Consider the following 17,656-nt stretch of genomic DNA (forward strand, 5'->3'; position numbering starts at 1 on the left):
ACATCTTACTCGTCTTCTTGGCCAATGGTGGGCTCAAAAGAAGTACAGGCGCTCTCTGGCTCGCTATCTGCTATCGGGGTCTCAATCTGTGGGAACTGTTTTTCTGGCGAGTCAGAAGCGGGGATTGCCTGCTGGCTTCCTCCCTCTCAAGATTTGAAACATGTGCTGCATCATCTGTATCACATTAAAAGCATATTTAAGTTAAACGTAATGGATTTTTTTTCTTTGACACACGCGATTAAGTAAAATCGCTGGTTAGGCTGCTTGGCTATCGTACGCGTCAGGTGACTTGTGAAATCCAGGCGGGCATTTCATCTTTTTATTCCAGTTTTAGAAATGTCACACTAACGTGAATCGTGCTACTGGGGGAGGCATTTTTTAGAGTAACAATACTCGAGGGCTGTTTTCAGTGTATTAGCTATAATGTTAGGAACACGTACCAGTCAACCGTAATATTTTGGTAGGGACAACAGTGTTGGTGTCCCACTGGAGTTCAACGTCTTCTCCTTCTTTAATTGTTCCTCTAAGTATTTTTGTTGTTGGGGCGCTCCCCACCTTGTGCTATTCGGGAAACAAAAAAATTCCATATTTCATTTTTTTCGTGATCTCTCTTAGACTCATCTGGCAAAAACAAAGACAACGATAAGTGTTGAATTATAACTGGATATTTATTCTTAATCGCAACTATTTTTCAGAATAAGGTAAAGATTGGCAGTTCAAGAAGACCCAGAGTGAAAAGGTTGCGGGAGAACAGGCTTGGAGCCCTAACCCTGGCTCGCTTTCCTAGATCCCCCACTAAAACTTATTTTGTAACTTCGTTTCTGCAAACGACCTGTACAGACTAATTAATCCACAAAAAATTTTGAAGGCCATTTTCTTTTGTCGCCGGGAGTGTAGACACTAAGACGGAATGTTTTGAAAATGAACATGTTATCACGAGAATGTGCACATGTATTAAACTTTAGTTTTATGTTAATGAATTAGTGTGGATAGGACGTAATCTTCTTGTAAAGTAATCCCCATATCGCCTAAGCTCGCCCTAGCCCAAGGTAATTTCCTACAAATTAAGACTCTGACTAATTAAAAAGAGGCTCTGTTGGTTTTGCCAAGACTGATTTCTTGAAGGGTGCCTTATAGCATGGATCAGGCTGTGCATTTCTTGGGTTAAGCTCAATGTCTTTACTGCCTTTTCAATTTAGAATTTATGGCACATTTAAACTAGCCTGCAACATTTCTAGAAAAATTTAATAAATTCAGATCAATGCTTATTGGATTGGTGTGAAAGCAATGCAACCATATATGTAGGACTTTTCTTTTTCCTCAAAATAACGGGCACCTGAATTAATGTTTGGCAGTTCTAAATGCGACCTCTCACAGCAACTTGTAATTTTAGATTGGCCAGTTGCAAAGGAAGCCATCAGAAAGTTATCGCAAAGTAGTAAACAAACTTTATCCAAGTTGCAACTGTTCAACGTGCAGCTCTGTAACATGCTGTTCTCGTAAGCATGGTTGTGGTCTTGGAGAGATCATGACATGCCCCAGTGATACATGTATGATGTCATCCACAATAAGAGCATAAGACATGATGTGTCAGGGACAATAATAATTAATCACAATTTTCACTTCCCCGAATATTGACAACTAAATGAACATTATTACACGTGCCTTGGTAAAGAATTCGATTTGAAGCTCACCAGCCTCGTAAGACCTGTGACTTTCTTTTTAAGAATTTTTCCAATTAATGAACTTTTAAGAATGTCCTTGAAATCTCAGAAACTGTAGGAAAGGGCAATTTTATATGTCTGCACTAAACCATGTATTATTAATAATATTTATTTAAAAATACGCTGTATTTGTTGACCTGCTTAAGGAAGATTTTTAAACTACTGAAATTATATGTAATATACAGGGAATCATTAAATAAACATTAATGGCAAAGAAGAATACCTGAGAGAGAGAGAGGCCACACGTATATTCTGCCTGTCTGCTGCTCTTTGCTGCCCTTTTCGTTCCTTTGCAGTAACTTGAGAAACTCCCTGACAGTTTTCTGGCCCATAGTCAGACATTACATCATTCAACTTGTCAAGGCTTCCTACACAATATGCAAACAAACCCAGAGAGCCCAACAGCTCTTCACAATTTCGCATTTCACAATGCAAATTAACAAGCTTGTACAGTCAACTCTCCTTAAGACAAGCAGCACTGTACACTTGGCAACATGGACATAGTTAGCTACTCCCTAACCGGTCAAATCTGACTTGTTTTTCTGTGATAGATAGAGGAATAGGACAGAAAGCCACAGCTGTTCCCAAGGATGTGCAGCTTAGAAATAATTTACTGTAGCTCTAATCTTAGCATTATAAAGTTCAATCAGTTTATTGCCACAGCCACAGTCAGCCACTGCCGTGTGCTGAATTATACGCCTCCTGGTGTGGGATTTCTGGATTGGCATATGGAGTTACGAGGAATGGGGAGCATGCATATCCGCTGCCTCCTAGAATGATGCCATCATCAAGAGAGTTATGGTTCTCTTCCAGAAACTGACATATATTAGTTGACCGAAAAATGTGGCTGTCATGGCAGCTTCCAGGTCATCTTGCAACAATATTTGTAAACTGCCCTGTTAAATTAACAGAAAATAAAGTTGTACCTTAGAGGGAAGCAGAAATATTTTCTACTATTACAAAATTTATAAGTAACACCTGCAAAATAATAAAATTACCAGTAAACGTACAAAAGAACTATTTTGGTTTATCGACTGAGCTGATAAAGAATTCAAGCAATTTATAGAGGTAAGGTTGCAGACTGTTGTTATCCCTAAGTATGATTATATGACTTTCTTGAAGCATGCAATTTCAAGTCAAGCTTATCATAATTATATACTTAAAAACAGAGGACTCGTTGGCCAGCAAAGTTCATTTTTGTGGGTTAGACTTGTGAACCGCATCACTGTGTTGGATGGCTGTGGGTTTGAATCCCATCTGGGGCTCAGATTTTTACTGTGCCCTCTTATGGTTGATTCTTTACATCTCCCTTTATTTCCTTTATAATATATTATACTCCATGACATTGGTTGGAGGCTCCTTCCTGGGTGAGACAATTCTTGCTACTGATGTGACTGCGATGCAGTTAAGCCTTAATGTGTTGCTTGTGATGGACTGTGTGATATGGCTTGCAAGTCCAACCACAAAAATGACCCTTGCCCCTCAGGTAATTTTTCTTTTTCTTTTGTTTCAACTTTATTAGCATGCATTAACATATTAAAAAGACCAAAAAACATTACCTGAGATGAAAAATTAACAACAACATGTGCCCCAGAAGCACTGGGGAAGTGCTTAGCCTATAGTGAAATATGTAATACCTGTAAAAGTGCAAAGTCTTTGACTATGTTAAAGATTAAAGCAAGTGTTTTATCATTACACATTACATTTGTTAGATTGAAATAGATTTCTTGTCTCTCAATTAGTATTTTGCCCTTGGCTTGGATTTGTAGCTACATTTGTTAAATTTATCTGTCGTCCCCACTCTAAAAAAACTGACCAACATTTTCACTTCTTCCTGTACTTGCCCCCCCCCCCCCCCCCACCCCTTGCCCCTCTGGGTTTACATTGTGCATTGATGTAGGTTCATGACTAAAAACACTTTATAACGTTTTTTTTCTGCTGCGGAACAAAATGTAATTTTGCCAGTAAAGGTAAGAGAAAATGAACTCACTCAAATACACATTATTACTGGTAGAATTGAAAAAAAAAAATGCTCAGTCTGCCAGTTGTTCTCATGGTTTCGTCGGTTTGCAGTTGTTCATCTAAACTTAATTTCATGCAAGCAACCAGCAGTCGATTACTAGTATCTAAAGGCTCCTGAACCAACGATCATATGGTTTGTATGAAATATTGAGTCAAACTGGGTGTGTGAGATGGGCTGTGCAGAAATTGTACTCACTTTTCCATACATGTTTCTGTTTCAGATCTTTGTCCAAACAATTTTTAGAATAACCAAAAGGACGTAAAAGCAGCAATTTTGTAACAATCGTGATGAAGAGAACAAGACTTAAATTTAAAAGACATGTTTCGGCAACCCCTGTGCCATCGTCAGTTTACGGATGGAATAACATTGATGAACAATATATAGCGGAAAATTAGAATAACAGTAGTATGATACAACAACTAATTACAAAGAAAGATTAAGATTTGCATGAAACAATTGTTGATTTAGGGAGGATTTCTCCCAGTGAATATGCACTGCCTCCTTGATTTTTAATTGTGTCCGTGTTGTTGCTTGATCTATGACAACAAAGCACTCGCTGGAACAAAGTGTCCGACACCTAGGTGAATCCTGTAGATGCTTGAAAATGTGAGGCCTTATCAATATTTAAGTGCTCGTTTATGTGCGTGCAAATGTGTCGGGAAGTCTCGCCGACATAGCAGGCACCGCAGCCTGCACGCCTGAATCTGTAAACAACGCATGATTTGAGCTCCTTAGGGATAAGGTATTTCACGCTAAACAAAGAGCCGATTTTGAACGAAGAAAACACTAGCTTTAAATATTTAAACTGTTGTCACAAAAACGTGGAATGGTTCTGCGAATCCGCTTTTGTGCAATAGCAGAGAATTTACCCACGTAAGGTAATTTGACGTGAGAGCACTCTGGGCTGTTGTTGCCATTTTGCCTGTTAAACTGGAAAAACGTATTGATAGTGGAATTAACAGTCTTGTCGATAATGTGTGCTGGAAAAGAATTTTTGAGTAAAAAATACCTTATCGTAGTTGTTTCCTGATGGAATCCTAGCCAAGTACTGTTAATCTTATACACTCTATCTATAAGATTACCAAAGGAAATAAATTATGGACAGCAAAACCTGCAGAAAACAATAACTTATTGTAGAAAGGGGACCACAGGAAAAAAATAGAGCAAACACTTTCCACTATTATTGTGATATTTGATGATTTAAAAAAAAATTGCTCCTGATCTTTGACAAAAAAATAAAAAAAAAATTATTGTACATCCTAACCTAAATTGTCCAACCCCTCCCCCCCTCCAGCCCCCTCATAAGTATAATGGTCCCTTCTTAAGCAAAATGTAATCAATATTACCCAGGTGGGCAGTACCACAGTATAGTTTTAAACTGCATTGTTGTAGAAACTCTGTGAGCTGCACATAACACCTCCCCGGTGTACGAAGGCATCCTGCTTCTTGGACTTTTCCCTTCTGGATTTTTTTCTTCACGTCACCGTAGGATCAGATTTATAATCAGAACCAGTTAAGGCGTTTAGAATCAATTTGTTCACATTGCTTTTGCATGTCAGAATGTACTGAGATCCAACAGTTTAATCACTGTATCATTCATGCTATTGTTTCAGGTGCACTGGCATAATGTTTCATGATGGCATGTACCGCCTTTGACATTGCTTTGGCACTTCCCTTGTTGTCTCGGATTGCCTTCCCGTAAAATTTTGAATTGTATCAATTCGTGTCATCGTTAGTCTCCCCTGGCCAGCAGAAAGACCTTTGCTATCGTCAAGTTTTTTACCTGGAAACAAAGATTTGCATATCAGGAACCTGATTTAAGTAATTGGGATGAAAACTTAAAAAAACAAGCCTTCGACTGTTAGACCAACTGGTGACAGGTAGTGAGGTGAACATATTAACCTTAGGTCATACTAAGAAAGCTGTTATATATCCATCAACAATAATTCTGTCACATTCACATTCATTCACTCTCGCTCACTCACAGGACATGCTTAATGCAGTATGCAAAATAAATTGTATAGAGGACAAACTGCATTTCTTGATGTATTGCCAAGAATATGATAACATTAGTCATGAACTCCATTCTTTTATTTCCAAAATGATCCCTTTTTTTTTAATTTTTAAGTGATGAAGACGGAATTAGGTATCTACTTACCCTAGACAATAAAAGTACTTCAAAAATAGTCGGCAAATATACTTATTTAATGTTCCAGAGGAGAAAAATGATCCTCGAATCAACATGTAATTAATGAATTGTTTTACTGTTTTGATATAAATTATTCTATGTTGTAATCTCGCTGTTTTAGTTAATTCGTTATCCTAGTTAACATCCAACCCATTATCGTAACTACAATCCTGGCCAAAAATTCCCGGGACAGCAACACAAAATAGCATTGTCAGTGAGCATCTTCATTCTCCATATCTTAAGCCGGTCTTCAACATCTTTATTAAGCTGTCTTTGCAATTTTTGGAAAGCCCCCTCCCCCCAAACAATGTTGAGCGCAACTGGAATCATTCGGACTGTAGATAAACTCAGCATCGTAACAACATTGCTTGGGGGCGGGGGAACAGTTCGTGATAAATTTTGCAAATCGTCCCATTATTTTTGGCCAGGATCGTCTGATTTTAGCGTTGCTTTTAAATTGGCAAATTATATCATTTTGAAGACAATTTGGAGGTTCCTTTTGTTAAAGTCAGAGTGTTATGACCATCCCCATCATCACCTCGCCATAAAAAGTGAAAGTTAGTTACAGTCGCGAATATTGGAATAAGAGATGAGGAACGGATATTTGTTTTCAGACGTCGATATGCGTGCGCGTAGTTATTTTGCAAAGTATGCACATAGAAGCACTGACAGAGATAAAAATCTTTCGAAAACTGTATCCAAATGGAGAGGGTATATCTTATCAGCGATGGTCCGTAGTTAGATGCAGTCTACTTGCCTGTTCCGAGAGAGGTAAGGAGCCGAGATGTTGGATGTAAAGACGAACATCTTTTTGCGACCTCCGACGCCCTCTTAGTTTTGTGTTAGGCAGGTGCCATTGACAACACGAACACAAATTTTAAAAGAATACGAGATGGCGCTTTTCCCACTATTGGAGACGAATATCACTTTAAGAGCAGAAACGTTTAATTCCTAGCGGTGGCTGTTTTGCCAAATCGCGCGTATTGCGTGACCACTCAAAACAGATACAATACGTCATCAAAACATTTGTCCGGACATTTCTCGGCTACATTTCTCACCACTATAAAGTCATTTTGCGATGTTTGTTGGCACTTTATTACCTTTTTCAGCGTGTAAAGGCTTTCTTTATCATTTGATCGCCATGCTGAAATGCTTTTCTAAATGCATTTCACAAAGTAAATCTATTTTCGAACATTTCTCACCCCATTACGTAAAAATAATTCAAAATCAGCTTAGATTTTTTATTCCGACATGAGTGAGAAATGTTGCCAAAGTACTAAGACGAACTTGTGCTGTGGTCAAAAGGAGTAGAATAGAACAGGAAACAATCTTTTTTTCATAGGGAGAAAAGTTGACCTGGAAACAAGCCGTTTTCTTCCCTGCAACATGATTTGAATGAGTGAGAAATGACCACGAGAACTGTTACGTATTGAAACATAGCAAGTCCAATGTCACGCAGTGCGTGACTTACAGCTTAACTGTTAACTGGCTTTGAACGAAGCGGTCTTTGAATGAAGTGCAGTTATTTTCCCTTACGTTTGAGTGAAAAGCTACAACCAATAATAATGTGACGGTGCTGCTTGAGGGAGGTCCTGAAGGGAAAGCACGAAAATGGAACTAGAGCAATTCCCCCTTCTATTCTACTATTCTTTTTTTTTATTATTGAGTGCTCAAACAAATTACAACACGCTTGTTAAGAAATGCTACCTGTTAAGGTTGATACTTTTTATAATACAGTGCTAAAAAAAAAAAATACGAAACTACTTACAATGCGATATTACTAACAAAACGAAACGATACCTATGCTACTAAGAACAATACTAACACTAGGATACAATACAATTACTTACAAATTAATGAATTTAATTTAGTTGCTTACAAATGGATAGTATATGCCTTTGCACAGCTAGACTCTAAACATTAATTATTTAAAAAGTTGGACCATTTTTTATTAAAAGAGAGTAGTTTATTGGTCATAATCGCAATGTATTTTTCTAATTCAATTTTTTCGTTAACGAGGGTGACAAAATCTGTGAACTGGGGTCTTTTGCCATCTTGTACTGCATTAATGTAAAGAAAGTATTTTCCAATTATGATCAGGTGATTTAGGGTTAAACCGGACGATGTGAATTTTAAAACCCCATATATAATTTCGTTTTGGTCTAATGCAATGTTTCCTCTACATGTAGCGATGAACCACTTTGTAAATTTATTCCAAAAGGATTTACCAATTGGACATTCCACAAATAAATGGAGTGGTGTCTGATCAATATCATGGCAATAAGGACAATCGGGTCGCTTTTTCTTTCTCATCTTGTACAGAATTTTGTTTGTATACAGGATATTATGAACTATTTTATATTGAAACATGGATAATTTTACCTCATTTGTGACACTAAAAGGAAGTAAGTAGATTTTTTGTCTTTCTTGAAAGAAAAAACCGCGTTCAATGAGTCTTCTCTCCACAGTTGGAGGAGGGAAGTGCTGGTGATCGAGTAAAGTATTGTAAATTGTTTTGCATGTGATTTTTTCGATTGCAAGTGGTACGTATTCAGTTGACGGTGGAAGACATTCCTGCTTTAGCATAGTTTTCCATTCCTGTGGTATTGCAGATAGAAGGCTATAATACTGCAGAAAGTTACTCTTGACGTTGTATTTCTGCATGAAGGTTGAAAAAGTGATCAAGGTTTTACCTTCGTTGTCGAAAAGGCACGAGAGATTTTCAATACCTATTTTTTTCCAAACAGGAAAAAAAAACAGATAACTTGTTTACTCGAATAAACTGGTTGTTCCATATTGTTTGATTTAACACATCTCCTTTTGTTTTCGGGTTAGTGCTATTAATTTGCTGCCAGTGGGAAATTATATCTCGATAGAATTTTGGTAAGTTTTCATCCAAGGGTAGATATTGAATGTTATAGTTACACCGGAAAAGAAGGTTGCCGCCAACATTGGAAAGTAAGGATAGTGGGATAAATTTCCATGGTCTTTTATCATTAGCGCACAAGCGCTTTACCCAGACTATCTTTAGCGCTTTATCAAATAACGTAAAATCTAACATATTAAGTCCTCCCTCCTTCTTATTTTTGATTATGGTCGTTTTTTTTAGTTTTGGATTCTTGTACTTCCATATGTAATCGAATATTATGTTATTAACTTCATCGGTAAACCCTTTTGGAGTTGGAGTGTCTAAAACGCTGCAGATAAAAGTTAGTTTGGATATTGCCAACGTTTTGACTATATTTACTCTTCCATATATAGAAATGTCTCGAGACGACCAAATGTTCAGTGTCTTTTTAAGTTTAGGCAGCTTTTCAAAGAAGTTTTTTTTGTTGGCAAGTTCTTCATCATATGACAGATATACACCCAAAACGTAGACCGGCTCATCACTTAATTTTAGATTTAGAATGGAATCCTTTCTCTGACGCAATGATCCCAGCCAAAGTATTTCTGATTTAGATTGATTTATTCGAAGACCAGAACAGTTTTCAAATTGTTGCAGCAGATCAAAGAGCTTGTGAGCAGACTGAATATCTTTAACAAAAACAGTTGTGTCATCGGCGTACTGGGTTATTTTTATAGATTTATTTGGATCAATTTGAATACCTTCTATTTCCTTTGAGCGTTTAATTGCATTGCTTAAAATTTCTACACCAATAACAAACAAGATCCCTGAGAGTGGGCAACCCTGCCTGACACCTCTGCTTAGATTAAAATGTTTGGTGGCAATCCCATTGTCCAAAACACAACTTGATATGTTATTATACAAGACTGTGATGCATTGTCGTAATTGAGGACCAAAGTTAAAAACTTCAAGGCATTTTTGAAGGTAGCACCATTCAATAGAATCGAAAGCCTTTTCAAAATCAAGAAAGACCGCTATGCCTGGAATGTTTTTCTTTTTAGTAAAGGACATCATGTCTGTTATGATTCTGATGCTCTCACCTATATATCTTCCCTTCACGTATCCCGTTTGATTCGGGCTAATGATCGTGGGTAACACTTTTTCCAGGCGTAAAGCTAAAGCCTTTGTGACAATTTTGTAATCGTTGTTCAATAAAGAGATTGCTCTCCAATTTTTGAGATATTTTTTGTCTTTGTCTTTCTTTGGTATTAACGATATAATACCGCATTTTTGTGAGATTGACATGTCACCATTTTCAAAAGCATAGTTAAAGCTATCAACCATGATTTGACCAATGTCATTCCAGAAGTACCGGTAAAATTCTATAGTAAAGCCGTCGGACCCAGGTGTTTTGTTGTTCTTAAATTGTTTCAGCGAACTGGTACATTCCGCAAGGGTTAGCATCCCTTCGCAGGTGTCCGCTTCCTCCTGTTTGAGAGTATTCAGGCCGTCAAAAAGGTGCTCGAGATTGTCAGATTCAGGACAGACATTTTTAGTTTGATAAATTTCTTTGAAAAAACGTTCCTCCTCTTCTAAAATTTGTTTAGGCTCGTGAGCTATGTTACCGTCTTCCTTTGTTAACGAGGTTATGTGTTTCTTCTTGTGGTCTATTTTTTCCAGGTTGTAGAAATATTTATTGTTCTTTTCACCGAACTCGTACCATTGTGCTTTACTACGTGTCATCGCTCCTCGTGTTTTTCTAGAGGCAATTTTTGCTAGTTCTTTTTTGACTCGATCCATTTCAGCTTTCGTTGCTTCGCTAAATTTTGATCTTATCTTTTCCGTAATTGGTTGAATCTCCTAAGCAAATCTTTTTCTTCATTTCGTTTTTGTTTAGCTTTATTTTTAGCGAAAACTATTGTTGATGCTCTGATTTCCATTTTGATCATTTCCCAAAATAAGCCTTTGTCACTGAGGCTGCAATATTTGGAGATGAACTTTGGTAATTGTTTTGCTATCATCTCCGTATAACACTTATCGGTTAATAATGAATTATTAAATTTCCAGAAACCGGGGCCACGCTCTGTTTCATTACTTTCTAGGGACATTGACAGAGTTATAGCAGAGTGATCGGAAAAAATATTTGGCACAATTTTAGCGTTTTGGATTGCTGATTCCATACTTTTTGATATAAAAAGGTAATCTAATCTACAATATATCTTCATGGATGAATTGTTCCACGTGAATGCTTGTTCATTTGGATGTTTGCAGCTCCAGGTGTCTATAAGATTGTGAGTTCTCATTAGAGTTTTTATTTCTTGAATAACTGTCTTCTTTTGTTCGAAAGAACGCCCTCCGCGTTTGTCAATTTCATTCATAACACAATTTAGGTCTCCCCCTAGGACCATTCTTTCTCCGGCATATTTGTTTAAAACGGAATTCGATAACCCTCTAAGGAATTGCACCTGTTGAGTTTGGTCATTTGGGGCGTAAATATTCACAAAAACAAATTTATCGCCTTCTACCAATGCTTCAACAAGGATATATCTACCATTCTTATCGTAAATAATTTGTTCGATGTTTACATCAAGTTTTGGCTTGAATAAGATCATTACTCCTCGACTGTGATTAGTGCCATGGCTTCCAACCATTTTACCACCCCATTCTGCTTCCCACGATTTTAAATTTTGCGCAGAAGAATATGTTTCTTGTAAAAACACTACATCCGGTTTTTGTTGATGCAGCCATCGGTATATTTGACGTCGCTTTATCGTCTTGTTTAACCCTCTAACATTCAGAGATAAAACATTGAAGACCATACGTACATGAAAAGTGAAATGAAACGTAGTTTCCAGTCACAGATTTCATTGCGGACAATTGGAGCGATGAGCATGTGAATTTAGAGCTAGCGAGAGACAGTTTAGAGCGATAGAACAACAAACTAATACAACATACAACACGAAACATAAATACCTGCAGCAATTAGGGCGAATTCTCCTGTCTGAGATTCACGTAAGCCTTCCTACTGCTCTAGAGGCACTAAATGATTAACCAAATTAATTATTGTCCATGATTCGACCGTAAAGTGTAAAGTTTTTTGTTTCGGGTCCTCGGTAAACAGATTTGTAAATAATTAGCTTTTCGACGTTGAAGAAAGCCATTTTGTGATCTCTCTTTGCCTTTTTCAGCACCGGTTAAAGCTCCTTTCTTATTTCATCTACTTCTTTCGGGAAGTCATCAGCCACACCAAACTTTTTTCCTCTTATCTGTTAAGGAGTACAATTATTTTGCTGCAACCCATGACTTGTGGCTCTGCCTACATTGTCGTAATGAAATTTTTCCTTTTAACTCTGTTGAAGACCATGAGTTGGTAGAGCTATTGGTCTATAATTCCAACTCAGATTGTCTCTGCTCTGATAAAATCTCTAGATTGAATTTAGAGTCTTTACCATGTTTTGATTTATCTACATTTATTAATAATAACCCAAATTTATCCAGTATTGATATTGACTTGAATTTACCCTCTGTGACTAATTTTGGTTATTACTCAACTCATGAGTTCCACTCTAATGAAGATATTCGTTCAACTATTTCTGATAAGACGTTTTCTGCCCTACACTTCAATATAAGAAGTCTTTCAGCAAACTTTGATGATTTCTTTCACATGTTATGTGACTTGAAATATTCTTTCTCTGTTATTGGCCTTTCCGAAACTAAACTTAAAGTTGGAATTGATTCTTTTTTAAACACTGATCTTCCTGGTTATCATTTCCTGTCTCAACCTTCTATGTCTAATGTTGGTGGTGTTGGTTTCTACATTAAAGATAATCTTTCATACAACAAACGTGATGACTTTTGCACTTCTAATCCGGAATTTGAGTCCATTTGGATCGAAATTGAGGTCCCACACCAGCATAATATTGTCTGTGGATTAATATATAGGCACCCTAATCAAAATATTACCAAAGCTGCTGACTTTTTGTATAAGGCGACTGAGAAAGTAAATAAGGAAGGTAAATTTTGTCTCCTGATGGGCGATTTTAATATCAATCTTCTAAACTGTGATTCTCATTCTGAGACAGAAGATTTTGTTAATACTCTAGGATCCTATGCATTTCATCCACAGATTCTGAAACCTACTAGAATAACTTACCATTCTGCAACCTTAATTGACAATATTTTCTTTAATTCACTGGAGCACTATGCTATTAGTGGTAATATTGTCTGTGGGATAACAGATCACTTGCCAAATTTTTTGATTATTACCAAGTTATCTAACCCTCCAAAAAATTTTAAGTTGTACAAAAGGGATTACTCTAGACTTGATAATGGTGTGCTTATATCTGAGGTTAGCAAGGTGAACTGGGAAGAGCTACTAACTAGTGAATCTGGTGTGCTTGATATTAACACAGTTTTTCAGAATTTCGATCTCTGTATTTCTAACCTGATTAACAAACACGCTCCTCTTCGTAAACTTACTCGGAAAGAAATAAAGTCGTTATCTAAGCCCTGGGTAACACCTGGCATCCAAGCATCCATTAGGCTGAAGGAAAAGTTCTATAAGCGTTTCTTAGAAACTAGGAATATATATTTCTTAACTAAATATAAGTGTTATCGGAACAAGATCACCCAACTGCTTAAACTTAGCAAAAAGAATTACTACCATAATTACTTCACTGCTAATAGTAAAAATATTAAAAAAAAACCTGGGCAGGTATTAAAGAGTTAATTACCCTAAAACCTAATGGATTTAACTCCCCCTCTAAAATTATTGTTGGTAATAATGTTATCACTGATTCTAAGGCTATTGCCTCAGCTTTTAATAATCATTTTTCTCAAATTGGTAGTAGATTAGCAGATGAAATTCCACAAGTTGATATTGATCCCCTAGACTTTCTTGGCCCTTCGCAGGCAAATAGTTTTATGTTATTCCCTGCTTCCGCAGCAGAGATAGAAGAGATAATTACTAGCATGAACTCGTCTAAGGCTTCCGGTCCTTTTAGCATTCCTGTATGCCTGCTAAAGCTATTAAAAACCTGCTTATCATTTCCCTTGGAATTTATCTTTAATATTTCCTTTAGTAGTGGTTGTGTGCCTGACCAATTTAAGTTAGCTAATGTTATTCCAGTTCATAAAAAGGACTCGGTCACTTGCATGAATAACTATCGACCCATTTCATTGCTCTCCATTTTCAATAAAATTTTGGAGAAGCTTGTATATAACAGACTTATCACTTTTATTGCTAAACATAATATTTTGTATGATAAACAATTTGGTTTTAGGAGAAATCATTCCACTCTCCATGCTACTCTTTTAATTACAGACAAAATTCAAAGAGCAATTGAAGATGGCCTATTTTCCTGTGGAATTTTTCTTGATTTCTCTAAGGCTTTTGATACTGTGGATCATAGCATATTACTAAAGAAATTAAACCACTATGGAATCCGTGGTATTGCTAATGATTGGTTTGCTTCCTATTTGAGCAATAGGAGGCAGTATGTTACTATAGGTAGTATTAAATCAGATGATACTCTCATTGCTCATGGTGTCCCACAGGGTTCTGTGTTAGGCCCTCTTCTATTTCTCTTGTATATCAATGATTTTTGTAAGTGTAGCAATGTGTTTGACTTTCATATTTTTGCAGATGATACAAACCTGTTTTATTCTAATTCTAATTTAGCTGAACTTGAATCCATTGTTAATTATAATCTGAGAATGGTATCTGACTGGCTTATGGCTAATAAGGTTTCATTAAATATTGATAAGACAAATTTCATTATTTTTCATCCCCCTCAAAAGGTCAAGGGTCACATAGTCAAATTAAAAATCTGTAACAGGGAGATTGCACAAGAGAAATTTATTAAGTATTTGGGTCTTCTCATTGACTCACATCTCAGTTGGAAGTATCACATTTCACATATTTCAAGCAAGATTAAGAGATGTATTGGCATACTATCTAAGATAAGGCACTCTGTGACCGATTTGGTCCTTGTACAGTTGTATTACTCACTTATCTATCCCTTCCTGACTTATAGTTTAATAACTTGGGGGACTACTTATCAAACAGCCCTCCTACCGCTCATCACCCTACAAAAAAGAGCTGTCAGAATAATAACATTCTCAGAGTATAATTGCCACTCTAGTCCACTCTTTCGGAAATTGAAAATACTTAAAGTAATTGACTTATTATACTTGTATTGTGCTTTGTTTATGTATGACTATTACTCTAATAGATTGCCCTTAATTTTTAACGATTTTTTTAAGAGTATCAACAAAGTGCATCAATATCAAACAAGATTGGCATGTAAGATCTCATACTATCTGCCTAAAGCGAGGACCAACTATGGCAAATTTAACATTCGTTTTTTTGGAGCTAAAGTTTGGAATTCCATTGAAGAGTCATTAAAATTCAAGAGTCGTACCTGTTTCAAAGTCCTCTTAAAAGAATCGCTTATCTCCAACTACTGACTGGCTCATTGATGCACTTTATTTTTCAGTTTTTGTGTGTGCACTCCCCCTTGTTTATTGTTATTTTTGTGTGTGCGTGTGTGTGTGAATGGTAAATCGTGTCCTTAGTTCCATCTTAATGTAGGGTATTTGCAAATTTTTCCGCTCGGCCCAGCCACTTAGCTCGATTAGCTTGCTATTTCTAAGTGGCTGTGCCCTCTTCTTTAGTAATTTTTCTTTCTTGTTTTAATGTAAATCTGTATAATTTCTGGGCACAAATAAAGATTGTTGTTGTTGTTGTTGTTGTAGGTGCTTGATTTGTGATTTGATTTGTTGCTTATCTTTGAAGAAAGATACCTTGGCAATTATCGGTCTTGGGTGCTGATTTGGTTTTTCTTCGCGTGCCCGAGTTGGAATTCTGTGGACTCTCTCGAATTCAATTTCATCAAGGTGCTTCTTTGAGAATTTCATTTCTTTGTCAAGAAAGTTTCTCAGAACTGCCTCTGTGTCTTGTGGGGATTCCTGCTCATTGTCGCTGATGCCGAAGAATTTGATGTTATTTCTTCAGTTGAAGCATTCTTGTTTGACAACCCTGCGCTCTAGCTCTTCTAGTTTGACTATCTTGGCGGTTGTTGCTTTTAGCGTCGCCGCGGTCACGCTGGCTTGCTCCTTCAAACCTTCAACTTCTGCTTGTGTTAACTCCAGACTCTCCTTAAGCTCTTCGTTTTCCTTTTCGAGCGTTGCTAATTGGATCTTCAGGTTTTGTATTTCAGGTAGCACAGATATCAACTTATCGAGCTTGCATTGTATGTCGTTCAGCTTCGTGTTGCACATGGCGCAGCCATGCTCGTGTTGCTCGCCATCACTAAGGGCTTCGTCATCAGTCTGAGATCCTCGTTCTCGCATTCTTTTCTTTCTTCGGGATTCACTTTTCCTTGCAGGATACTTGTTCGATTTATCAGCCTCTTCATGGTTTATTTTGTTATCTGCCTCTGTAGGCATCCTGGTTTTTATCGAGAAGAAGAGGGAGCTTCAGAAAACACTTCCGCCATCTTTCGCGCCCAGGCCCTCCTCCTGCTGTGCGATGTTATCTATCACTGCAGAAGGACTATCATCCAAAGTACTTAAAAACGCCCACGTAAATTTCTATACCAACAATTTGCCACACTAGTAATGTTCTAGCTGTAATTTCTTCCTCAAAATATCGGTTTATGAAGATAAGTCTGCTTTCCATGCAGTCTACATAATGTACATCCGATGAGCGTGTGGAGATCCCCTGCTAAGGCCATAAGGACACAGTTTGGCATTTTGGTGAGATCACGCTAAAGCTATTTGCGCAAAGCTTACCCAACGGGTAAAAAGAGTAACTTCCTTGACTTGATTACTGGCCAAAGCAAAAATACGCACCATATGACGTGGTTGACCGCCAGTAACTTACATTCCAATGTTTCCACTTAGCAAATACGCACGGTAAGCCTTACAACAAGAACGCGCGGTCTAAGTCCTGTTTTCCATGACGACTAAAAAATGCGACCATATGTAACCCTTGAGACTTGAAACAACATTAACTCCATGTACAAGCAATAAAACGCATGAAATATTTATCTTTTTTAAAGATATAACGAGTTTTTTGCAAAACCACTTTTTCAGACAATCCTGGCCAAAAATTCCCGGGACAGCAACACAAAATAGCATTGTCAGTGAACATTTTCATTCTCCATATCTTAAGCCGGTCTTCAACATCTTTATTAAGCTGTCTTTGAAATTTTTGGAAAGCCGCCTCCCCCCAAACAATGTTGAGCGCAACTGGAATCATTCGGACTGTAGATGAACTCAGCATCGTAACAACATTGCTTGGGGGCGGGGGGGGGGGGGGAACAGTTCGTGATAAATTTTGCAAATCGTCCCATTATTTTTGGCCAGGATTGTAGATCAATACCTCCTTTTGGAGAGTAAGGTGCAATAAAGATCCGCTATTATCCCTATTACTCACTCATGTGTTTGTTTGGTTGTTAATTAATTTTGGGTGCCTTCCATACATGAAATTTATAAACTCAACTCAACTATTGAACTGTCCTTCTGACATAAATGGCAGTCTTCATTGTGCAGTTCCAGAAAAATCCATAGCCAACCCATGGAAGGTCATCACATTTCATAGGGGGAGATGGGTCTTAAAAGTCAAAATTTTAGAAGCAAAGTATGAAGCTAAACTGGAATTTCCTGGCGGGGAGGGAAGTTCAAGAAAAAGAAACTCCTGTGGGGGGAGTATGGATATTTTTCTGGAACTGCACATTGATGAAACAAGAATCAAACAATAATAAAAGGGGCTGTGACAATCTTCTTGCCTATGAAATTTTCAATTTCCCTCTCTGTTTTTTGGAAAGCACTTGTTGTCTTATATCAGATTCCCTTTCCCTCTTCAAATCTTC

At 37.2% G+C, this 17,656-nt stretch overlaps 2 long non-coding RNA genes across 2 annotated transcripts; both read left to right on the forward strand.

Annotated features, from left to right (window-relative positions):
* The first annotated feature begins 8,301 nt into the window (after nucleotides 1-8,301).
* LOC146489289 (uncharacterized) lies at nucleotides 8,302-9,472 on the forward strand. The gene is made up of 2 exons (XR_014865024.1): nucleotides 8,302-8,789; nucleotides 9,313-9,472. It is a non-coding gene; the product is annotated as an uncharacterized LOC146489289 (long non-coding RNA).
* Nucleotides 9,473-11,986: 2,514 nt separating this feature from the next.
* LOC146489290 (uncharacterized) lies at nucleotides 11,987-15,526 on the forward strand. Its single transcript, XR_014864240.1, has 2 exons — nucleotides 11,987-14,586; nucleotides 14,618-15,526. It is a non-coding gene; the product is annotated as an uncharacterized LOC146489290 (long non-coding RNA).
* Nucleotides 15,527-17,656: the final 2,130 nt, after the last annotated feature.

The sequence above is a fragment of the Pavona decussata genome, unplaced genomic scaffold, assembly GCF_977016875.1.
Source record: "Pavona decussata unplaced genomic scaffold, jaPavDecu1.1 SCAFFOLD_6, whole genome shotgun sequence".
Taxonomy (NCBI): domain Eukaryota; kingdom Metazoa; phylum Cnidaria; class Anthozoa; order Scleractinia; family Agariciidae; genus Pavona; species Pavona decussata.